The sequence below is a fragment of the Alexandromys fortis genome, unplaced genomic scaffold (assembly GCF_014885135.2).
Source record: "Alexandromys fortis isolate MF-2015 unplaced genomic scaffold, M_Fortis_MF-2015_v1.1 scaffold_157, whole genome shotgun sequence".
Classification (NCBI taxonomy): domain Eukaryota; kingdom Metazoa; phylum Chordata; class Mammalia; order Rodentia; family Cricetidae; genus Alexandromys; species Alexandromys fortis.
Window position 1 is genome coordinate 1,101,772 of NW_026068041.1, and position 24,414 is coordinate 1,126,185.

A 24,414-nucleotide genomic window follows, 5' to 3' on the forward strand; every position below is an offset into this window, starting at 1 on the left:
GACGCTTGAACTGCCGGGTTACATTGCAGGAGGATAGGAGAGCATAGAGAGAAAGCTAGGAGTGGGCAGGGGCTCTGAGGGAGGGGCAGAGCATCTAGAGGGAGGCCTGGAATAAAGGTGATGTCAGTGGTTTCAAGCAACTTTGAGGCTGGCAGAAAAGAAGTCTCCATTGACCAGATTCCTTTTAGAATCTTTTTGTTTGGTTGGTTTTTGTGGGTTTTTTGTTTTTGTAAGTTTTTTGTTTTTCTGAGACAGGGTTTCTCTGTAGCTTTGGAGCCTGTCCTGGAACTTGCTCTTGTAGACCAGGCTGGTCTCGAACTCACAGAGATCTGCCTGTCTCTGCCTCCCGAGTGCTGGGATTAAAGGCATGTACCACCACTGCCCAGCCTCCTTTTAGAATCTTTAAAAGAAACTATTTTTTTTTTTTTTGCCAGTCGGTGGTGGCACATGCCTTTAATGCCAGCACTTGGGAGGCAGAGGCAGGCAAGTATCTGAATTTGAGGCCAAAGTAGTCTATAGAGCAAGTTCCAAGACAGCCAGGACTATATTATACAGAGAAACCCTGTGCCAAAAACCAAATACATATATATGTATATATATGTATATATGTGTGTATATATATATATATATATATATATATATATATATATATATTTGAGTGTATGTGTCTGTGGGAGTACACCACATATGTGTGCAGGTGCCCTCAAGGCCAGAAGAAGGTGTCAGATCTCCTGCAGCTAGAGAGGCCACTGAGAACCAAGCTCAGGTCCTCGGGAAGAGCAAAATGCACTTGCTCCAGCCTCATGGCTCCTTTGATGCGAACGAAAGGGTCTCGTGCAGCTGTGTGCCCATGCTCCATAGGCTGCTGGGACAGGATGGCTTCCCACTTTAGCCCATTGCCTTCCACACAGGTAGGCCATGCTCAGCAAACAGCCCTCATGATGGTGTTAAAGAGTCATCCTGGAGGCTGCAGGGGAGAACACTGTCCCTTTAAGGAGGCCTCACTGGAGACCCCTTCCACGGTGCTGGTTGGCAGCAGCAGGGCTCCTCCCTGTCTTTTGGAGAATGCTTCTCAGGTGGTAATTATACTGGCTTCTCATCCAGCACCTTCAAAGCACCTGTGATTCTGGTGAGCCCCACCCTTGCCTTTGAAGTCAGGTTTACCTGGGCAGGCAGAAGGCTTAACAAATGAAGGCAACTCTAGACTTGGGACACCCCCTAGCCCCTCAGCTATGTCCCCTGCCTGTTCAGGGGGATTTCTCCTTTATTAGTTGCTTTTCTTCCTGTTGTGACAAAATGTCAGACATAGTTTAAGGAAGGAAAACCGTATTTGGACCCGTCATGATGGGGCATCATGGCACCCAGAGCAGGAAGTTGGACACACTGCACCCAGTCAGGAAGCTGGGAGAGATGAAGGCTGGGGCTCAGCTCACTGGCTCCCTCTATCCGGTCAGTAGGACAATGCTGCCCCCTTCAGTTAAAGCTTTCTAGAGACACACCTGGAGGTGTCTAGAGTCACACCCAGAGGTTCTAAACCCTTCACACTGACAAGGATAAGCCATCAGCTTCCTTTTTTTAAGGGCCTTGTTTCTCCCTCTCAGCTGCCAGCGCAGCCCAACCCTGCACCTGCACGTCCCTTAGCATGCCTGTGCGTGCAGACTGCTTTAGCAGGGGTTTCACCCCTCCAGGGTTCTAGGGACAGGTATGGGTGCAGCTGGGAGACACAGAGAGTTCTCTGGGTCTCCAATGTGGGCTCACCTCGCCGATTCCTTCACCCATCCCCAGATGTTCTCCAGGAGCAGCCTTGTTCTGTTTCCTATTGACCACCTGTGCCCTAAATGTCACCACTTCAGCAGGAAAGATGGCCTGGGTTTTCTAATGCTGACTGGTCACCAGCTCAGGGGGTGGGAACGTGTCCTAGATTCATTTCACAAGTTGTCATTAGGCTCACTGTGTGCAGGGCCACTTAGGGTGACTGAGTCCTTGTGCCTCGGTTTTCTCATTTGTCAAGTGGCAGTCACTGTTGCTTACTAAGCTAACAAGGCTCTGTGAATCTTTAACTCCAGTTCCAGGGGATCTGATGCCCTTTTCTGAGTTTGGGTCCCAAAACTTACAAAAGGCAGCTTATGGCTGCCTATAACTATACAGTTTCTGACCCCTGTGGCCTCTGCAGGCAACTGCACAAACCCACACAGAGACACATGCACACCCATACACATAATTCATAAAATAATTTAAAAATTTTTTTTCAGTCAGGTGGTGGTGTGCAGGCCTTTAATCTCAGCACTCGGGAGACAGAGGCAGGTGGATCTCTGAGTTTGAGGCCAGCCTGGTCTACAGAGTGAGTTCCAGGACAGCCAGGGCTACAGAGAGAAACCCTGTCTCGAAAACAACAACAACAACAAATACATACATGTAATTTTTTGTTTGAGACAGTATCTCATTGTGTAGCCCTGGCTGGCCTGAAGTCACTGTGCAAACCAGGTTGACCTTGAATTCACACAGACCTATCTTTGTGAATTCTGTCTACCTCTGTCTTTGGAGCTCTGAGATTAAAGGTGTGCCCATAAAATATCTTAAATAAAGAAGCTGCCCACACATTTTATATCATACACAAGTTTGCACAAATGAGATGCCCAGTGTGTGTTTTATGAATAATGTTTTCCTTTTGTTAAAAACGATTTATTTATATTTTTGTGTATGTGTGTCTGTATATGTCTTGTGTACTCAGGTGTGTGTGGAGGTCAGAAGAGGAGGTCAGGGTCTCTGGAACTAGAGTTATAGGTGGTCTTGGGCTGCCCGACATGGATGCTGGAAACTAAACTCTAGTCCTTAACCACTGAGCCGTCTCTCCAGTTCTTATCTTTTCCTTCTGTACTGGAGGTTGAACCTAAGATCCCGTGTATGCGAAACAAGTGGAAACCTCACCGTCGAGTTAAAGACCCAACCTTTCTTTTACTTTTCATTTTGAGATAGAATCTCATAAAGTTGCCTGGACTATCCTCAAACTCACCCTGTAACCCAGGCTCTCCTTATGCTCACTCTGTAGCCCAGGCTAACCTTAAACTCAATTTCGCGCCAGGCCAGCTCTATTCTTTCCTTCTCTTATCTTCTCTGGTCACCTCTCTTCCTCTCCTCATGTTTCTTTCTCTGCTTTTTATTGCATTTATTTATCTTGTGTGCACACATGTGTAAAAGGACAACTTGCAGGAGTCTGTTCTCTCCTTTTACGCGTGGGTTCCAGGGATTAAACTCAGGTCATCAGGCTTGGGCAGCAAGCAGCTTTCCGTACTGAGCCATCTCACCAGCTCCTCTCTTTGGAGACAGGCTCTCACCCTGCAGACCAGGGTAACCTGCACTCACCATGTAGCCTAGGCTAGCTTCATGCTTGCGACAGTCCTCCTACTTCGAGCTGTAAGTGTCTGGGACACCGGCGGGAGCTGCTGCAGCTCTCCTCCTTTTATTTTCAGGCTTTGGAGACAGGGTCTCAAGTACCTGAGGCTAGCCTTGAACTTGCTATGTATCCAAAGCCGGATTTGAATTCCTGATCCTTCTGCCTCTGCTTCTCAAGTGCTGATGTTATTGGCACGCTTTCACGTAACCAGACTGTGGCACTGGCCCTGAAAGAGGGCTTCTGGGGCAGCTGAGGAAACAGAGGGACTTGCCCAAGGTTGTTCTGCCTCAGTTCAGAGCGGGGCTTCAAACCAGGTGGTTTGGCCACTGTACAGGCTATGGGCCTCCAAAGAACCACCCCATCCTGATGGCTTTGCCCTACTTCCTGTTTCTCTGCTCTGGGTGAGGTAGCATTTCAGTCCCACAAGGCTCTTCTTTTCTGGGTGACCCTAGAGGAGTGGCCTCAACTTCCTGATCTGCTCCCCTGCCCCCAGGCAGTTTCTTCCCCATGCTCCTTCTCCCCTCAGCTGTAATCCTGCCATTCTTCAGGTATTCGCCATCTCCCTTTAGAGTTCCCTGGGTTCAGAAGAACTCACCCCACCTACTGTCTCTTGAGGCATGACCTTTGTCCAGCCTGGCTCATCACACACACTGGCATTTCCTCTCTTCAATGATTGGCTCAGAGATGGGGACCCTTATCACAAGCCGGGCCAATTAGGCAATCCTCGGACAACTGGAATTCTTGGGAAAGGGGTACACTCTCAGTCAGGGGGTGAAAGGCCAGCTGGGAATGCAGCCAACACACACACACACACACGCACACACACACACACACACACACACACACACACAGCGGGAGAGTGAGCAAGAGACAGAAAAAGCAAGGCACCCCCCGTTTGCCCCTGTATTGTAGCCCTCAAGTCCTCCACCTTGAACCTAAGTTAGCCCATCGCATCTGTTTAGCTTACTTTGTATTAGATGCCAGTCTGCTGCCACCAGAAGGTTTGACTCTGACAGGGCTTAAATCGGAGGTTCAGCAGCCACTGCTCTGGACACAGCAGCGACATACTGGAAGGTGGGGAAACTTAGGCTCAGAGGACAAAGTTACAGGCCTAAGGCCATTCTGCTGGGAAACACTCCTGCCTGCTAAGCAGACGGACTCTCTGGTCACCAGACTTGGTCTGCTACAGTGTACCTGTAGACACAAGGATAACACAGAGGCTGTGGGAGAGCCGGGCCCCTCATCAGCATACATACCAGAGGCCTCTGCTCTCCCCTCCCTACCTTCCTACCAGGAGCCAGGAATGGACTGGAAGGAGGTGGAACCTGACACTGGACTTCAGTATTGGGTAGACTTTGTCTGTGGCTCTTTACCGAGCCGGGCACGGGAGCTTACGGAGAGACAGTGACCCTGCATCCCCACCCCACAGAGGGCCTCTGTCTCCGCAGCAGACAGATGACGTGTGATGTACAATGGGAAGAAAACACAGATGGGCCAAGGAATCACTTCCTGAAATAACTCCTCGCTAAGTTCGGAGATATTACATGCTTTGGGAAACAAATTATGGAAAATTAAAAAAAAAAAAATCACTACTCACAACGCTGCCACTTGCGCGGATGCTTTGACAGCCCATCTGCTACAGCTCCTGCCGACCTTTCCCTCTCAGCGCCTTGGAAAATAGAGTTCAGGCCAGGCCGCCACACAAACTTCTTCTGACCTTTATCGTATGATACCATCCCTAGTAATTTCCTCCACTGCCAGGCTAACCATGTTGAGAGACGATGTTTTTAGACTGTATAATTACTTTTAACTTTGTATATGTGTGTAGCATGAATAATGAAAACCCAGAGACAGATATTGGGGTTCAAGCCGAAGATCAGAAAAGCAAAACAGCCAAGTCATAGGAGAAGTCTTACCTCTACCAAGGATGGGCGACTGCAGACTGAGCCCTGAGCGCTGTCTCCTCCCGTTTTATATTCCTTTAGTGCTGGGATTGAAGGCGTGTGACCCACGAGTACCGGGATAAAGGTGTGAGCCACCATCACGTGGATCCACTTCTGTATTGACCTTGTGTAGCCCAGGGTGTCCTTGAACTCACTGAGATCCCTCTGCCTCTGTCTCCCAAATCCTGGGATTAAAGGTGTGAGCCATCACTGCCTGCCTTCTAGTGGCTTAGTTTTACCCTCTGGTCTTCAAGCAAGCATTATTTATTAAAACATAAATATCACACACACACGCACACATGCGCAAGAGTGCCAATGCCATGCAGGCCATAGCAGTGATATTATGTTCATATGTCCATAGCAGGGAACTGAATTTTTGTGCTCTGCAAGAGCAGTATATGCTCTTAAGGACTGAGCCTTTCTCCAACTGCATTAAGAGACAATTTTTAAAAATTTTTCTTTTTTTAAAGATTTATTATTTATTATGTATGCAGTATTCTGCCTATGTTCTGCCTGCAGGCCAGAAGAGGGCACCAGATCTCATTACAGATGGTTGTGAGCCACAATGTGTGTTGCTGGGAATTGAACTCAGGACCTCAGGAAGAGCAGTCAGTGCTCTTAACCTCTGAGCCATCTCTCCAGCCCCCATTAAGAGACAATTTTAAGGGAGTTGGCGAGATGGCTCAGCAGTTAAGAGCACTGGCTGCTATTTTTAGAGGATCTAAGCTCAATTCCCAGCACCCACATGGCAATTCACAACCATCTGTGACTCCAGTTCCAGGGAATTGACACCTTGTGAGGGCACCAGGCATGTACATGCAGGTGAGACACTCATACATAATGATGAAGATGATAATAACAATAGTAATAATAAAGGCTGTTATCCCAGCAGTGTGTGGTGGTGCATGCCTTTAATCCCAGCACTTGAGAGGCAGAGGCAGGTGGATCTCTGTGAGATCGAGGTCAGCCTGTCTGGTCTACAGAGCTAGTTCCAAGACAGGCTCCAAATATAGAAACCCTGTCTCGAAAAACCAAAAAAGAGAGAGAGAGAGAGAGAGAGAGAGAGAGAGAGAGAGAGAGAGAGAGAGAGAGAGAGAGAGAGAGAGAGAGAGAGAGAGAGAGGAAGAGACAGAGACAGAGAGAGAGAGAGAGAGAGATTGTTGTTTTAATGTCTACATTGAATGTCATTGTGTGGATTGTGTGGATCACCCAGTTTCTTTAGCCTTTCTTCCATGACTGCTGGGTTGTTTCTAAGATTTCCTTAGGGAAAAATGAACTCAAGAAGGACAGGGAGCTGTCTGTAACCCCACAGTCTGGGAGGCTAAGGAAAGCATCACCGTAAATTAGTGGTCAGTGTGGGCTACATAGTAAATCCCAGGCTGAACTGAGCGACCGAATGAGGCCCTGTCTCAAACAGGATCAAGGACAGAAAACCTGTGGCCCGGCTCAGCGGTACAGCAGCGTGCCTGCATGCAGAGACCTTGGGTTCTAGTCCCTGTCGCAGAATAAATGAACATACAGGACGAAAAGGAACAAGAAGCTGGTACCTGCTGTGGTCCCTGAAGGAAGCTGGTGGGTCCCAGAAAGGGGGCGGAGCTGAGGGCTCCTTCGTCATTGATGGGCTGGTGTAAAGGAGATTGGCCTAGAGGCTGAAGCAGGGTAGCGGCTGCAGACTTGGAGAGAAGGCTGGCCTTGTTAAACAGCCTAAGTGGTGAGGGGAGCTTCTTTTTCAAAGAGGAGCAAACAGGCCCCGCAACACCCGCCGCCCCCGCACCCTACCCCCACCTCCGCCCCGTGTGCCATCTGCCAAAACCTCGGTCACCAGGTTAGGTGACTGTCTTGGGGGCCTTTTCTGGCAACTCATGCGTAAAATACCCACCACCTGCCTGTGCCTCTGCCAGACAAGGCTTCTGTAAGTTGAGCCTGAGTAACCCTGGCCAGCAGAGACTAAAAATCTGGATTTGGATGTGGTTTGGCCCAACAGCTCTGGAAAGGACAGGAGCTATCAGAGTGAGTCTGGTTTGTAAGTGGGGTTGATGAGGTGAGAGCTGGGGGCAAGGACTTTGCCCTAGAGGGCATAACAGGTCTGGAGGGGGAACCAGGAGGTTGTGAATAAACAGGGATTTCAAACCTGGGTTGGAAAGATGCCTTCCTTTCTTTCTTTCTTTCTTTCTTTCTTTCTTTCTTTCTTTCTTTCTTTCTTTCTCTCTTTATTTCTGATTATTTACTTATTTACCTTTTGGATTTTTGAGACAGGGTTTCTCTGGGTAGCCCTGTCTGTTCTGAAACTTGCTCTGTAGTCCAGGCTGGCTTTGAACTAAGAAATCCACCTTCATCTGTCTCCCAAGTGCTAGGATTAAAGGTGTGTGCCACCACTGTCCAGCTTATTTATTTTTTTGAGTGACTGTCCCGCTATCACTGGCCTTGAACTCACAGAGACCCACTGGTTTCTGTTTCCCAAGTGGTACAATTAAAGGTGTGTGCTACTATTCCTTGCTTTTTTCTTTGAAAAAATATGTATGTATGTATGTATGGATCTATCTATCATCTATCTATCTGTCTGTCTATCTGTCTGTCTATCTATCTATTGTCTGTCTGTCTGTCTATCTATCTATCGTCTATCTGTCTATCTATTGTCTGTCTGTCTGTCTATCTATCGTCTCTGTCTGTCTATCTATCTATTGTCTATCTATCTATCTATCTATCTATCTATCTATCTATCTATCATCTATCTATCTATCTATCATCTATCTATCTATCTATCTATCTATCTATCTATCTATCTATCTATCTCTCCATCTAGTGTTTGTGTCACTATGTATGCATGTAAGTCAGAGGACAACTTGTAGGAGCCGGTTTTCTCTTTCAATCATATAGGACCTAGCGGTCGAGCTCAGGTGGGCAAGCACTATTAATTACTTGGTGAGCTGCCTTCTTTCCTGCTTGGGGTTTCCCCTTTGGACTTAGCTATTACATTTGTACATGTTACAGATACTTTCTGCACATTTGCCATGTCGGTTTCTATCAGGAAACGAAGGGTCAGACATCTTTGCTCTTGCTACACTCACTTTTCCTGGTCCCAGGAAAGACACCAATCCCAGAATACATGAATGACCCTGCCCAGTGTACCTTGGTGAACCAAGGAGTTTAGCACAGCTGCTTTTAGGAGAAAGAGTAAAGGGTTGCTTACAGATGCATGGATGATTAGGAAAAAAAAGTCATGCCAACCCAGCATGGGTAGTGATCTCCCCGTAGCTTTACAGGAGTGCCCCTCCCTTGCATTCATTTTCTGCCTCCTAAATACTGCAACACTCTCAGAGGCCACAGGCAGCGGTGCTGCGAGAGTCACACATTGCAGCTGTCACTAAGCCCTCACCCATGTTGCCACAGTCGGTTCAGTAAACTCACTGGTTCATAAAGGGAGATTTGTGTGGCATCGTTGGTCTGTTGTGGGTGCTCTCCCCTCACATCTGCCAAGAAAATGTGAATGCAACCGTCTTTCTGGAACTTTCTTCTCCTGGAAGAAGACGAAGAATAAAATATAAAAACGATGTGCTTCGCCTTTAATCCCAACACTCGGGAGGTATGAGGCAGGCGAACCTCTGCCTTCAAGGCCAGCATGGTCTACAAGAGTGAGTTCCAGGACAGCCAGGGCTACCCCCTGGTTCGAAAAAACCAAACCAACCAAACAAAAGCCAATGTGCTTATAGGATAGGGCTCGGTAAATGTTGGTTGTGGAGTGCCTGTGGGGCTCGGCAACCTTATTTATTCTGGTAGACATTTGTCTCAGAACAACCCTGCCTGGGCTTCGCTAGTGTAGCCAGCAAAGCACGCCTTTGCAGGTGTGGCTGGGGAAACTCCAGTCCCCGCAGGTGCAGGGGCATGGAAGCTGAAGGCCATCGCTGACTGTGGGGACAGCAAGAGGCCTGCGTCCAGGGAAAGGAGGAGATGGAGTCAGGCATTCCTTGGGAAGGAGAATGCCAGACCAGGGCCTGTACAGACCTCTGAAGATGTTGGTGTCTATTTGGGATCTAGTGAGGAACTAGTGGAGGCTTTTGAGCAAAATGCTATAGTGCAACTTGGGTTTTATTTATTTTATTTTATTTTTGTGGCATAACAAATCAAACCCAGGGTGTAATGAATGCTCCTTGTTTTTTTTTTTTTTTTTTTTTTTTTTTTTTTTTTTTTTTTTTTTTTTTTTTTTTTTTTTTTTGAGACAGGGTTTCTCCATGTAGCCCTGGCTGTCCTGGACTTCCCTCTGTAGACCAGGCTGCCCTTGAACTGCCTGCCTCTGCCTCCCAAGTGCTGGGGTTAAAGACGTGTATCACCACTGTCCCGTTTAGACCTGGGCTTTAAAGGAATCCCTCTAGTTCCCACATGGACAGATTGGCAGTGGGCAAGGTTAGAAAACCCGAGCTGTCTTAGTTCACAATACCTGGTCAGAGCCTGAATCACATGGTAGGAGTCGGGTGGAATGTAGGGGGTCAGAGTCTAGGGGTACAGAATGTTCTACCCAAACGGATGGGGGCGGGAGGGGATTTAAGGATGATTCCAGACCTTCTGACCTAGGGACCGGAAGCAGAGAAGCAGGAATGCTGTGGGAGGGGAGGCTGCTGAGCCCTCTTAAGTAAGAGGCGTCGGTAGACAGTTGGAGCTGGAGATAAAAATAAACTTGGTTGCATATTACGCATTTCAGTTAACTGGGTAAGACGTTTGGGACCGCGCAGATCAAAATAGGGTAGGGGACTGGAACGACACTTGCAGAATTTGGTTACTTAGGCGGCCTGGAACGAGGTGGGGCAGAACCCACGGGATCTGGGTGGAGTGGAAAGAAAAAGCCTCTTGGTGCTTTGCAGTTTCGTTTTGAACAACTGCACAAAACGCTCCGTGGAAGCCCGTTCCATAGTCCCACACCCACCCTACACGTCGCAAATGGTTACTAGATTTCCTTTCGCCTTCAGCGTAGGCACAGGAAAGGCTTCGGAGAATTGAAGCGCTAGCCAGCCCACGGGTGTTCAGGGCAGAGTATGTACCCAACGGGTCAGTCTGTGCATCCCAGGACCGTGATGGGTGGGACTCGGAAATCTGGGCCTTAGGTCTCTCCCAGAGCGTCTGCGAGTTGTGAGAGGACAGAGCCCAAGATTCGGTCGTGGGGCTTCGCCGAGCGCGTCCCCTTTAAGGCTCGGCGAGTGACCTCAGTCGCGCACTCCGGCCCCGCCCCCGCCAGCGGCGCTGCCAGCGCGCAGGCGCGACCAGGCGGCACTCGGCGGGGCTCTGGACGCGCCGGCTGTGGCGAAGGTACCGGGCTGCGGCGCCGCCTGCTCCGCCCGCAGTCGCCAGCGCCATGGGCTCTTGAGGTACCCGGGCGGCGGGATGCGCGGGATGAGCGGGGACCCAGCCAGGGCTGCTCCTTGGGGAGAGCCCGTCTTTGGGGGCTCCCCGCGGGGAGGAAGGGACTCACAGGCCCCCGCGCGGCCCGTGGGTGTGCCCGCTCCGCCAGCGTGGCGGGGCCCTGAGAGTAACCGGACCTGCCCATGGGGGAGCAGGGATGGGCGGCGCGGGGCCCAGCCTCTTACCGGTGGGACTGTGGGCGCCGCGGTGGGTATGCTGCATCCAGCCTGGCACGGCCGTCGAGTCGTCCGTCCCCTGTGTGGTGGCCTTGACCTGGCCAGGTGGTCGGCCCTCGGAGCGGTACAAGCGTACACAGGGGATGTGAGAGCCTTGCCCACAGGTCAAGTAAATTTGGAGGGGGACAGATAGGAATCCGGGGACCTCAGGATGTCGGTGTTCAAAGGAACCCTAGAGATTGGTTTGAGAGCGTGCATCCGACCTATGTGTTGTGCCTGGATTTTCCTGGGCACGCCCTTTGGACACTTTGCTTGAATAAGACCCAGCGCTAAGGGGCTCCAGGCAGTTGCCAGGCAAGGGAGTCCGGGGAATGGGCCCGGATTTCTAGTCTGTAGCCTTTCTGGGGGACTGTATGAGGCCGGACATCTCATCCTTCCCTCCCTTGCAGGCTGTGGTGGGGCAAAGCAGGTGTCTGCCTGCCTGATACCTGTGTGTGAGGTGAAGGGCCATGTATTATTCATCTGGCTGCCAGGTGCTGTACGTAAGGAGAGAAGTAGCAATCTGTGCCCTGGAGGCTGATGCTTGCAGACTCAGTCAACACACACACTCACACACGGCGGTAGCAGTAGCATCAGTGAAGGTGCAGGTCTTAGAGGTCCGGCTTTCCTTTTTTTCTTTTTGTTTTGTTTTTCAAGATGGGGTTTCTCTGTGTAGCCCTGGCTGTCCTGAAACTCACTCTGTAGAGCAGGCTGGCCTCAAACTGGGAGACCTGGGATTAAAGGTGTGCCCCCCGGGATTAAAGGTGTACACCACCACCGCCTCCTCCTGAGGTCTGGCTTTCTTGACAGGCTGTTCGCAGCATCCCTTCCCATGTCAACATGGTGGGCCCTTGGGCTCTTTGCACATCTGAACATCTTGAGAGTTCTGTGTTGTGCCAGAGTTGGAAGGGAAGGGTGGTGTTCACCAGGACACAGATTGGATGATCCAGGCATCTGGGAACTCTGAGGTGGCAGGGCAGAAACACTGACTTGGAAATAAGTAACTCCGGGGATTCCAGAAACACAAGACAAAGGCAGAGGAGTGCAGAGAGGGTTTTAGAGCTGGGTGTCTGGGGACAGGCCAGCGAAAAAGACTTCAGCAGGAAAGGACAGTTGAGCCCAAGCTGGGCCACTGACATTCCTCAAGGCCTTTTTGGTTTTCATGTGTATTTTCCGTGTGAGTAACGTATTGTGCATAGTTGTGGATGAGGAAACTGAGGCAGCAGGTGGGGGGGGCATTAGTGACTCAGACTCACTTGTCAGCGTGATACAAATAGACTGGTGGAACCCATCATCCTTGAGTCAGGAACTGTGTCTTGCCAGGTTGCCTTAACTTACTGAGCATCTACTTGTGCCAGGCTATCTCTAGTCCCTGCTATGTCCAGTTTCTCCTTGATGTCCCTGGAGTAGAACAGGGAGGGACCGGACCTGTTACCTGCCTCTAGGGGCTCCCCATCTGCGGGGGAAGTGGACATAGATGGTGACCCCACTGGCCAGTGTGGGTGGAGAAGCTCTAAGTATTGTCTAGGGGCTGGCCTGGGTACCCTTGTGCAGTCCTGGGGGACAGATTGTCAGTTGCTCCCAGGGCAGTGGGGTTGAACTAGGAAGGAGTAGAAGGGGTTCTAGATGAGAAGGATGTGAGTGACCAGCTTGTCCTAGTTCAGGGCATTGGCCAAGTTCTGTGGACCTGGATTCCTGTCTAGGGATTGCTCTCTCTCTCTCTCTCTCTCTCTCTCTCTCTCTCTCTCTCTCTCTCTCTGTCTCTCTCTCTCTGTGTCTCTGTCTCTCTCTGTGTGTGTCTCTCTCTCTGAATCGGGCTAAGGCACTCCAGGCACTGAGCCATGTCTTCAGCTCTCTCACATTCTATCTTCGAGGTTTTGCTCCTGTTTGCCGGCCGGCCTGCCCAGTCCTCTCCCCAAGAGGGGCTCGGTGCTATTTCCAGTCCCTGCTGTGCTCATTTCTCTCTGTACGCTCCCTGGAGTAGAAGCTGCTAGGCAAGGCAGGGTACAGCCCTTTATTGTTTTGAAAGCGAGTAGCAGCAAATGAGACTGGGGATTTGGTGTGAGTGCTAGGAGGCCTGGATCTGGGCTCTCAGAGTTCTATATGGGGTCTGCCCCAGGACCTTGGCCGAGGCTTTGGGGGCAGCAAATACTGAGTATCACATGTGTGCCCTGAATTTGCTGGCTGTCGGGGAAGTGAGGCCAGAGTCCTGGGTTGGCTGAGGTAGCCCGGTGTGTAACTAATACATTTGAGACAGTGCTCTGCCTGTGGTAGGAAGAGGGCACTGAAGGGGCCCAGAGGACAATAGGAACAACAGTTTGTTTCTTGAGTGCTTGCTGTGTGCCAAGCACAGTTCAGAATGCTTTCATGACTTACCTTTTCATCTCCACCATCAGGTGAGGTGGGCTCACCTTTCAGATCACAGGTGAGTTGGTCCCATCTCCATCTTGCTCTTCCCCTCTGCCATGGGGTGTGCTGGATGCCTTGCTGGTCCCAAAGGACTAGGGATTTGGTATTTAGGAGGAAGAGGAGGCCTCTAGGTAGCAGGAGCCCAAACATGGAGGCCTGTCATGCCTCTCTTCTCAGAGGGTTTTGATTTGGTCCTGGTGTGGTCAACAAAGAGCCTTTGAAAGTTTGAGAGGAAGTGACAGGCACAGCCCTGTGTTACGAGGCTGTATCATCACCTTGCATCTTGCTTCCTTCTGGAGTTATTCTGGCAAATAACTCCAAGATGACCTGCCTCCTTCCTGTTTGCTGCCCCTTTGGTCCCTGGTTTCCCTTTAGTCTCTGCATCTGGTTTTCTTTTGCATCTTCTGGGCTGAAGATTACTGTGCCCCAGGTCAGGCCTCTGGACCCTCCCTTGGAACGGTTACCTTCTCTCCTGCTGGCCTCTTCTGCTTTCTGTCATTTGAGTTTACTGAACAAAAACCTGTTGGTTGATTGGTTTGTTATTTGAGCAGGGTCTCACGTATTCCAGGCAGAACTTCTGAGGATGACCTTGAACTTCTGATCCTCCCAAATGCATAGGATTACAGGCATGTGCCGCACACGACAGGAGGTACTTCACCTGCTGAACCAACCCCAAACTTGTTTTCCTAAGGAGTTCCTGGAGAACTCCTGATTCTCCAGGGATCCTGGGGTCATAGCTTCTCACATCCCAGCTTTCAAATATCCTTGGGATTTAGGGTCTGTTATCCACTGTCTGTGCTCTGAGCACTCAGGTACAGCGAATAGAGCTGGTAATGGAGCCAGGCAAGCTGGGTGTAGCTGTGAGCTCCGTGAAGACTTGCCTGCTCTACTTTGCTAGGGATCTGGCTGGCTGGCTTTTGATACAGTGACTTGCCAGTCCTACCAGAGTGTGAGGAATTAGATGCATCCCTTATCTGGACAGAGGCTGTGAGATTGTGCATGCCCCACTGGAGGGTCTTTGCAGAATACTGCTGAAGTGCAGCTGTGTGAGGAGGCGGGGGCTGTGGGCTGTAGGACATGGCATGAGAGTTGGGGGAGAATACCAAGTTGAGTGCCCTAGCATGGGCAGTTGAGTGCCCTAGTATGGGCAGTTGAGCGGTCAGGAATCTGGGCCAGCGAGGTGGCTCAGTGGGAAAAGCACTTGCTGTACAAGGCTGATGACCCATCTTTGATCCCCAGAGCTTGTGGTGGAAGGAGAGAATCAGCTCCTGAAAATTGTCTTCTGACGTCCGCATGTGCGCTGTGGCATTCCTGTGTGCACATTCACACACACACACACACACACACACACACACACACAAATAATAATAGTAATGGAAAAACTAAAGTTTAAAATTAGAGACTTCATAGAAGGTTTGAAAATGGTTAATGAGAGCAAGAGAGAGGGAGCTAATGAGCTGAGCCTTCTGGTGACCTGGAAAGAGAGTGAGGAGTTGCAGGTCATATCCATGCTTTTGTTAGCACCGTGTCCTTGGGCAGGTTGCTTACCAGCTGTAATTCATGTTTTTTAAAAATTAAGGTAGTCAGGCATAGTGGCACATGCCTTTAATCCCAGCTCTCTGGAGACAGGGACAAAATAGATGGATGTCTGTGAGTTCTAGGCCAGTCTGGTCTACATAGCAAGTTCCAGGACAGCCAGCCTGCATAGTGAGACTTTGTTTTATTGAAATAATTGTTCCAAGCTATAAAGCAACAAATAGTTAAGGTTGTGGTATTGCTGCACATAATCCCACTACTTGGGAGGTTGAGGCAGGAGGATGAGTTCAAGGCCAGCCTAAGAAGCATAGCCTTACAACAGTACCTAGCAGGACTGTCATGCATGTTCATTGAAGGCGATTTCTGCTTCTCAGAGACCAGAACAGGAAGACAGAGTTGGCACCATGGAGGGATTTGAGTGGGCCCCCTAGTTTTAGGTTGTCTCCTAATTCCTCCTGTACTGTTTCTGCTGTGTGGAGTGTGGGATATAATATATGTCTTGCCCAACACACACTGAGAAGTCATGGGCAGCGTTTCTTTGTTTTGTTTTTTAAGATTTATTGATTTTTTATTTTGAATGGATGAGTGTTTGCCTGCCTGTGTACCACGTTCCTAGGGAGGTCAGAAACAGGTTTTGGATCCCTAAGAACTGGAGTTACAGATAATTGTGAGCTGTCATGAGGGTACTGGGAACTGAACCTGGTCCTCTGCAGGAGCAGCCAGTGCTCTTAATCACTAAGCTGGCTCTCCAGCCCCAGCCGGCAGTGTTCATAGCAGCCACCGCTGGAACTCTGCTTTTCAGAGCCACATGTGGAGGGCATTCAGGACTGGACTTGGCCTGAGCACTCAGGCAGAGGTGCTCACATCCCTAGCTGCTGCCCGAGAGCAACATAGCCAGCTGGCATGCAGCGTCCAGGGGCTTCTTCTGCCTGCAGTTAGCAAGGTGTCCTGTCTGGCATGAAGCCTGCACTGAGGAGGTGCTGAGGTGGTTTTGAGGAAGCAAATGGAACAGTGGGCGGTTAATGGCTCTGCTCTTCAGGACTGTTCTTGAGGTATGGTGGCTCCTCCATGGTGATCAGGACATCCTGTGTGTTTCCGTGATTTACTTAGGTTTTGTTTGTTTGTTTTGCTTTTTGAGACAGGGGTCTCTCTGCATAGCCATGACTGTCCCTGGAACTCATTATATAGACCGGGCTGGACTTGAACTCACAAAGATCCATCTGCCTTTGCCTTCAGAGTATGGGACTAAAGGCATGTGCCGCTATGCCCAACAGTTTATTTTATTTATCTAATAATTTTATTTATTTATTTTAGACAGGGTCTTCCTGTATATTCCTGGCTGGCCTGGGACTCTCTACATTGATGAGGTTGGCCTCAGACTCACAGAGATCTACCTGTCTCTGCCTCTGAAGTTCTGGTATTAAAGGTGTGTGCCACCATGCCTGGTTTGTTTGTTTGAGATAAGGTGCTGTGTAACCTGGGAGCCCTGTAGCTCCTGGTCTTCTTCTGAGTGCTGGTATGTACCACCGTGCCCAGCTCCAGAACAGGCCTGTCTGTTGGGGCTGAGGTTGCATCACTGGGACTAGCAGTGCCCAGTATCCTTCTACAGGGGATAAGGGAGGTCTCGGGCTTGTGAGAAGGCAGGAAGCCCAGCAGACACCCCCTTTTCCTTCTCTGGAGTGGAAACCGGAGGGGGAAGATCCCACCCAGAAAGCCTTTGTGCCTGACCTGCGCCACTTCCAGCTCTCGTGTGTGTTAGAGAAAGCCACACACAAAGAGGTGAACACTGACAAAGCAAGAAGGTCTGCAGTGTGGGTCCAGTGCCCTGCTGGTGCTGGTGGGGTGGTTCCTGTTGATTAAAGCTACCCTGGGTCACACAAGACCCCATTAAACCCCTCCACACTTCCCCATAAAAGAAGGGATTGCCGTTGAGTTTGATATATTTTAGGTAGGAGCTTACACTACCTCACTGTTTACTGAGTGTAGGGGTCACAGGCATTTGCCTAGGTTGTTATAAAGTTGGCTACAGGTAGAGAGAGTGATGGTACTTTGCTTGAAGTTCTGTGGGAAAGAAGAGGTCTCCAGCCTCCATCCTGGCCAGTACCGTGGCGTGAATGATGGGCAGGGCATCTTCAGAGCAGGGCATCCTCAGAGCTGGAAACTGGAGTGACCTGTTCCTAACTTCCCTTCATAGTGGGCTTCTTAGCTCCCTGCCCACCTCCCTGTGCCAGGTGGGTTACCAGTCAGAAAGCCTGGTCAACAGCAGGAGGGCCACAGTTTGGAGGGTTGTGAAGAAGGGTGTGCATACACCTGTTGTTTCTGTTCCAACCTCAAGTCTGAACAATGATCTTGTGAAGACTGTTTCTCTTGCTGAGACCAGCAAGCCCTTTACGTGGGTGTCATGGCCTATTCCAAGATGGCTATTCTCTTCTCTCTCCCTCCCCTCTGAGGTAATTGCATCTGTCATTCTGAAAGGGATTTTCAGATCAGACGGCTTCCCCACCCTGAGGTACATCTGGCACCTGTATTTTTCTCCTGGTAAACCCCTATGGGCAAACTGCACCCTATCCTCTGGCAAATGGCTGAGGCCTCTCACTCTGCAGGGCGCAGCTGTTCTCCAAGGCCCATGGGTCATTTATAGAAAAGCTCTGAAGGCTCTGCTGTAGCTGCTGTAGCCTCTGGTTTGCATCTCTGTTTATCTCCAGTGAGCAGTAAACGGGGATCCCAGCAGCACCCTCAGCACAGTGATGGGTGCTGGTAGTGTGTGTGTGATCATCTTTATATTGTTAATATTGGCATGTATTTATTACCCTGATTCCATCTTCAGTATGATCTGTGTAGGACTTTACAAGTGATGCTTCCCAGTGGCCTCGGCCCTGGGAATAAGTATTCTTATTCTGTGGATGGAGAAACTGGGACTCAGGGTGAGATGCCTATGGTCCTAGAAGGGGAGCCCCAGGCTTTCTGGCTCTTCCTGACCTGACCTGAGTGTCCACCAATGTTGCTCTCTCCCAGATAGATCGCAGCATCTGGGGAAAGCCTGGCATACCAAGTTGCCAGAGGTGGAAAGTGTATTATGAAGGTCCTGGTTGATCTGTGAGGACCCAGGAGGCAGCAGCAGTGTGCTCTGCTTGGGGTGGGCTGACGGGCAGTTGAGTCGAAACTGTAGATGGGGGATCGTGGCTCTTGGAGAAGAAGGGAGATCCTTCAGTGGGGCCATGTGGAACACACAGAGACCTGGGACACAAGCAGGTGACATAGTCCAGAGGTGAAGTGAGCCTTGAAGTGAGTTTGGGGTTCTGTCTCACCTCCAGAAAGGCGTTGCATGACACATGAGTGTTACAGTGTGCTTCAAGGGAGCAGGCTTGTGACAATTGGGATTGGCCTCGACTGAGTCTTTGCTTTATGAAGCAGCCATCCTAGTGGAGTTGGGGCCTCGGCATTTTGTGGTTCTGCCTGTCCGTGGGGTTGGGGCTTCTGTGTGGAGACAGGTGGACCACCTGGCTCTCTCTGGCAGAGATTTTTTTCTAGTAGCTGTGCCTGATTTGGGGAAGAGGAGGAAGCCCCATCCTGCTGGTTGCATGTCCTCAGTTGCCCTCATTCTCGGGGAGGACACTTGGATTAATGTCTACCCCCATCCTCCATGACTGACCAACTGGAGAGCAATGCTTAGGTGGGGTGGCTTTTGGGCACGTGAGTTATGTAACAGTGATGGCTCAGGAGTAGGGAGGGTGGATGTCATGTGAGTGTCTGTCTGACTGTGATGTCCCCACAGCTTCGGCAGGAAAGCTGATGAGAGGGGCTTTTCTCTCACTTGGGAAGGCTAGACTGGAAGCTAGAGGCCTTCGGCTCTCTGTCCCACTACCCGGCACTCCCCTGCATACCAGTACCTTCATTCAGAGGCATCAATTAGGACTGAATGACTTGGTGACCCATTCTGTCCATCGGGCCATCAGAGCTGGAGGTGGGAAGGGATGACTGTCTAGGTCTGGCAGTGCTGGGGTAGACCTTGGAGCTTGTGCATTGCTAGGCAGGGGCTCTACCACTGAGCTGCACCCCCTGTCCTGGGTCTCCCCTCTTTTGTGTAAGTGAGGAAACTAGTTCATGGGCAGAAGATTGAGCAGGTGGGGTCTGATCTAATGCAGTACTGTCACTCAGAGCTCTGTTTGTTGAAAACTCAGCTTTTCTCTGTCCTTTTCCCTCACCACCTCAAGTGTCATTTTCAATACCAAGATTCGTTCCCTAGGTGAACAACTTAAGTACACTCCCCCTCTATCTGAAGGTACATTTCTGAGCTGCCAGAAACCACATGAAGATGAGCCTACAGAGGTGTTACCATATGAGCAGAGTGATCGGTTTACACGGCTGGGCATTGCTGTCACTTTTGGACTCAGCCTCAGTGTCTATTTACAGGGAGACACAAAGAAGTTATGGCCTGTCCAAACATGGGATACTGTGCAGTCACGGCAGAGCTGATAATGGCTCAGGGGCTGTCGCAGATAAACCGCAGCAGGTGGAGGGCGCTGCGTGAAACAAAGGAGGTGCTGCTGTATGTAGAGGGTCTCTGGGCAGCCACAAGAAGCTGCGCCTCTGGGCTGGGGTGTGCTGGCGCTGGCCTTGCTTGGTGAATGTCCTGTGTGCCTTCTTCCCACAAGGAACAGGGGCTCAAGAACCTGCCCAAAGCTGGTCCAAAACTCCTTTGCACGATCTTCCTACCTCAGCTTCCCGTGTACTTCCGATGGCTGAGACATGTGAATGTTACATCCTTTGCAGAAAATCAGACAGGCTTAACTGAACTCACCTCTGGCTCAGTGTAGGAAGGCCAGGCCACCCCTTCATGGGCGGCCAGCCTTACTTAGGCGTCTGACCTCATCCGGTAAAGTACACACGTAGTTTTCACAAACAGGTCTAAGAAAGGGCATGTGGGGGTTCCTTAGTGAATAGGACCTCTGGATCCCCAGCTCCTATTGGGGAGTTTGTCACTTTAAACCCAGGGCCTCGCTCAGCTCACTTCCTCCGGAGCCTTCAGGGCTTTCCCCGTGGGCAGCCAAAGCCCTGGGTGTCCCAGACCTGTAGTGGCACTTTGAGTTATGCTTGCGTGAGAAGCTGCGTTTTGCACTTCTGGTGCCCCACCCCCATGCCTGTGCTCTCCACAGCAGCCCCAGATACCAGTCCAGTGCTCACGAGTGTCTGCTCTGCACTGCCCTCTGCCCTTCTCACAGTCTGTTCCCCGCTGCTATCACATGGGACTTTCTACATTGTGGCCCAGGTATCCCATTCTTCCCTGGGCCTCCATGCGGTCACTTACCCTCTGCTGTAATAACTCCTCACAGCTCAGTACCTGGGGTTCACTCTGCCTGGTTTGAGCATCTGGTGCATGGCAGTGCAAGTCCCTGGTGCCTGGCTTCTCCCTCCATGTGTCAGTGAGGCCATCCAGCTTTGTAGAACTGTCCTTTGTTCTTTTTCACTGTGGATGTCCTCTGGCTGAATTTGATGCTGTTTGTGTAGCCTTCCTGTGTGGACAGGCATCTGGACTGGGGCCTCTTGTGCTTTTGTCTTGAGCCCCATGCTTACTCTGGGGGTGCGCGCCAGCGTGAGCTGCCTGCTCACTGCACGTTTGTGAATGGAGTTGATTGATTGGGGTTTGCCACCTCCTGATCCTGGACTGAAGTGAGACTCTGCCGAGAGGCACCTGCATGGGACCTTGTTTAGGCAGCCTGCTCCTAAAAGGCCGTGGGAATGTTGGGGTTCAGGATTCTGCAGTCCTGTGCTCAGTACTAGATGGGACATTAACTAGCTATCATTTTAGAGAGGCTCCAAAGCTTAGCCCTAGAGGCTGCACATTGATCTACTTGTTCTCGGTGTGGAAGAGAACTGAGCAGCCAGAACTCAGCCTGGTACTATTGAAAACAAAAAACAAAACCACTGAATTTGCTGGGCATGATGGTTGCATGCACTTAACCCCAGCCCTCTGGAGGCACAGGTAGGCAGATCTGAAACAGCCTGTGTTGTCTACATAGAGAGTTCTAGGTTAGCCACAGCTACATAGTGAGATCCTGTCTTAGAGAAATCAGCAACAAAACTAAATAAACCCCACTGAATTTGGGGCTGAAGTGGTTTAGAGCACTGTCCTCTTGCAGAGGACCCAGGTTCAGTCCCGCACCCACGTGGCGCTCACAATCTTCCTAACTCCAGCAGTTTCAGGGGGTTCATTTCCCTCTTCTGGTCTCTGTAGGCACTAGGCGTACATGTGGTACACAGACATAACATTCTGTCTGTTAGGCGAAGCATTCACACACAGTCACACATTTTTAAAAAAGCAAACAAAACAACAACAAAACCTCAAAGAACCCAAAGCAAAAGCACTGAATTCAGGGCAGTTGTAAATAATCCCCTGCTGAAGGACTTGGATTCCTCTACCGTTGCCTTTTGCTCCAACGTCCCCCACTCCCATTGGGCAAACAGGGCCAACCTGGGTACGTTTTCCTCTCTGCTTCAGCCTTTAGTGGCCTGTCTGGGGGTGTTGATGGGAAGGCATGTGGGAGAAGTGGACCCCTGGCCTGTCGTGAGTCACGTGACCTTTTCAGAAGGCTAGCCAGGCAAAGCTGCAGCTGCTGGCCAGCCACTCTTTCCTCTAATCCCCTCTGGAGAAGGGCCAGCCTGTGGCTGTCGCCTATCTCTGATGTGGGTCAGCTTCACTCCAAAGGCAGCCACTGGAGCTGACGAAGCTGAGCAGCCCCCAGAGGCCTAAGGGCTCTGCATTCCCAGGCTGGAGACTCAGGAGCAGGGAGCCCCTATGGGGAGAGGGGAGGAGGCATGTAAAAATGGACACTCCTCCAGGGGATAAAACAAACAAGAACAAAACTTTCTCTCAGGGTGTTTGTAGTCAGATTCCAGAGAGGAGCCTGCCCACCTGTTGCCGAGCAGCCTGGCCTGTGCACGGCAGCTTCCTGAGCACACATTCCATGGCTACAGCTTGGAAGGGTTCACATTTGAAATGAATGAACAAAAACCTGACTGGGTGTTGTGGTTCATGCTTATAAACCCAACACTCAGGCTGAGGCAGGGGGGGTCAACCTGAGTTTAAGCCAGCTTGGGCTACAGCGAGCCCTTGACTCATAAAAGCGGGAAGTTGGCATGAAGTGAGACCGGAGGGGGGCTTGGTGGCTAAGAGTGCTTGCCACATGCACAACCATGAGGACCTGAGTTTGGATCCCAGCACCCACTTAAGCTGGCTGTGATCTCAAGTGCAATTGGAATCCCTGTGCTGGGGTAGGGACCTGAGCCAGGAGGATTGCTGGGGTCTGCTGGCTGCTAGCCTGAGCCCAAATGCTTGAACTCTAGGTTCAGAGAGAGAGAGAGAGAGAGAGAGAGAGAGAGAGAGAGAGAGAGAGCTTTCCTCAAAGGAATACCTGACACCCTCCTGGTCTCTGTTTGTATACATGTAATACTTACACAGACACCACACACACATCATATTCACATACTACTTAACACACACATACTTGTACTACACATACACCATAGATACCACATATATACCCACACATACCCCATATACACACAACTCACATACACCACATACACACACCAAGCATGTATATACTATGTATAGATGCACACACACACACACACACACACATGTACATACACAATTTGAAGAAAACCAGTGACAAGAGGTAAGGCCAGCCTGGGCTCAGAGACTGATAGGAATGTGACACCCCACCCTATCGCCCCACGATGGGAGGATGTGGTGGCGGTGGCAGTGGCAGCAGCACATGTTACTTGCATCTTGTTCTTTCCTGGAAGCTCCTGTGACTTGCGTGTGACCGTGTGCCCTTAGTGCCAAGCAGGGAGAGGTTGCATAATTTGCCTCTGACACACAGCTAAAGTTGGCAGAGCTTGGAGTCAGGTGTAGGTGATCTGACTCTGGGGCTCAGGGTTGAAGAAGGGCAGTGTGAAGAGGGTGGTCTCACAGAGGGACCAGCGACCCTATCTTTTCGTAGTGAAGACTGCAGCTGTGGAATGTGTTGGGGAGGGGAAGTTTACTGAGTGGGTTTCTGGGTTTGGCATAGATCATTGGCAAGGACCTGGTTGAACTTTACTCTCGACCGTCCTTCCTGTTTCCCACTGATTCTGTGCTCTCAAACTTCTGGCTCAGCTTCAGCTCCCTCGGTCCTCTGGGGTACAGCAGAGGGGATGTTGTGTGGGCTGCTCCTTGTTTTTGAGCTGGGTTTGCTCAAGCTGGCTTCCTTCTTTCCTGTTAGCCACAGACCCCACCCCAGCATGAGCCCAGCCCCTGTGTCATGGTGGCCCCATAGGCGCTCTCTGCCTGGGTGCTCTGGCCAGATGAGCTCTCTTTCACACGTGGCCAGAATGACATCTGTGGCCTGCACACCACCTTGCAACGACTCTGTGAGGCCTTCTTGGCACAAGCCTGCTCAAAAATTAGGACACAGGCCAGCTCCACATCATTCTCCATCCCTGCTGTGTCCCCTACCCCCGAATCTGTGTTCAACCGTTATATTCTAGCCCCTACACACTTGCTGCCTGCCGCCCTCAAGGCCGTAGTCCCTGCTCTCCCGGAGCTCCTCTCACTGGGAAGGAAGGTGTTGAGTGACCGATAGCATCACAATTTAAAAGGCTGGGAGAAAGACCCTGCAAGGAAAGTGGCACGGCGGGTGTGATAGAGGGCGGCGATGTGCAGGCAGTTGAGGACAGAGTTCTTCAGGGAAAATGGCAGAACAGTCTGGTCCTCAAGGCAGATACTCCAAGACATGACCTTTGACCTCCAGAAGCTTGTATTGTTGTCATGGAGAAGGCAGGAGTAAGCTCACCTGTGGTCAGTGTCTCTAATTCAGGGAACTTCTTTATTCCAGAAGTAGGTAGCCCCTTGCTAGAGTGTTCCAGCTGGTGAAAGCCCGTCTTCACAGACGCCTTCATATGCCCCACCAGCCTGTAACAGTCCTTTGCTCTCCTTGGTGTGGCCTTTCCAGGCTGGAAGACAGATGTGACTCAGCATCCATCCTCTGCCCTCTCTATACCCTCCCTCCAGCCAGACACTCGGGTGCTCAAGCCATGCTGTAAAGTGTCAGTAGTGGGGAGGGTTCTGCTGACAGAGCCCACAGAGCAGCCTGGGGGCTGTAATTCCAGGCTCTCCATCACTCAGTTGCTCACACAATTGCCTTTTTCCTGTTCCCTTCTGCATGCCTGGCATCATGGGCCTAGAGAAGCAGCGAATGTGGGAGACAGGCATGCAGGCCTTCGCACTGAGCACAGCCAGGTTCCGCTGGAGTGGGCTGGGCCTCGGGGTGGTGGTGAGGTGAGGTGAGGGTCATGCAGACCAGGGCGAGGAGAAGCTCTTGGACACTCAGAAGTGTGCTCACGCGTGGCACGACAGGGTGTCTGCTGCTGATACTCAGACAGGAGACTGGGACTCCTGACAGTGCCGAGTGGATGTGGAAGGCAGGCCTTGTAGCTCACGGGCTCTCTAGGCATCCCCCTCTCCACAGGTGCTCCTCCTCAC

The 24,414-nt window shown here is 50.8% G+C and overlaps 1 protein-coding gene across 1 annotated transcript in view; it reads left to right on the forward strand.

The window, feature by feature from the left end:
• The first annotated feature begins 10,555 nt into the window (after positions 1 to 10,555).
• The window catches only part of Tmem184b (transmembrane protein 184B), a 43,632-nt gene continuing 29,773 nt past the window's right edge, over positions 10,556 to 24,414 (forward strand). Inside the window, exon 1 of the mRNA XM_050165633.1 lies at positions 10,556 to 10,694. The gene's annotated coding sequence lies outside the window, so the exon portion shown is untranslated. The remainder of the gene's footprint in view (positions 10,695 to 24,414) is intronic.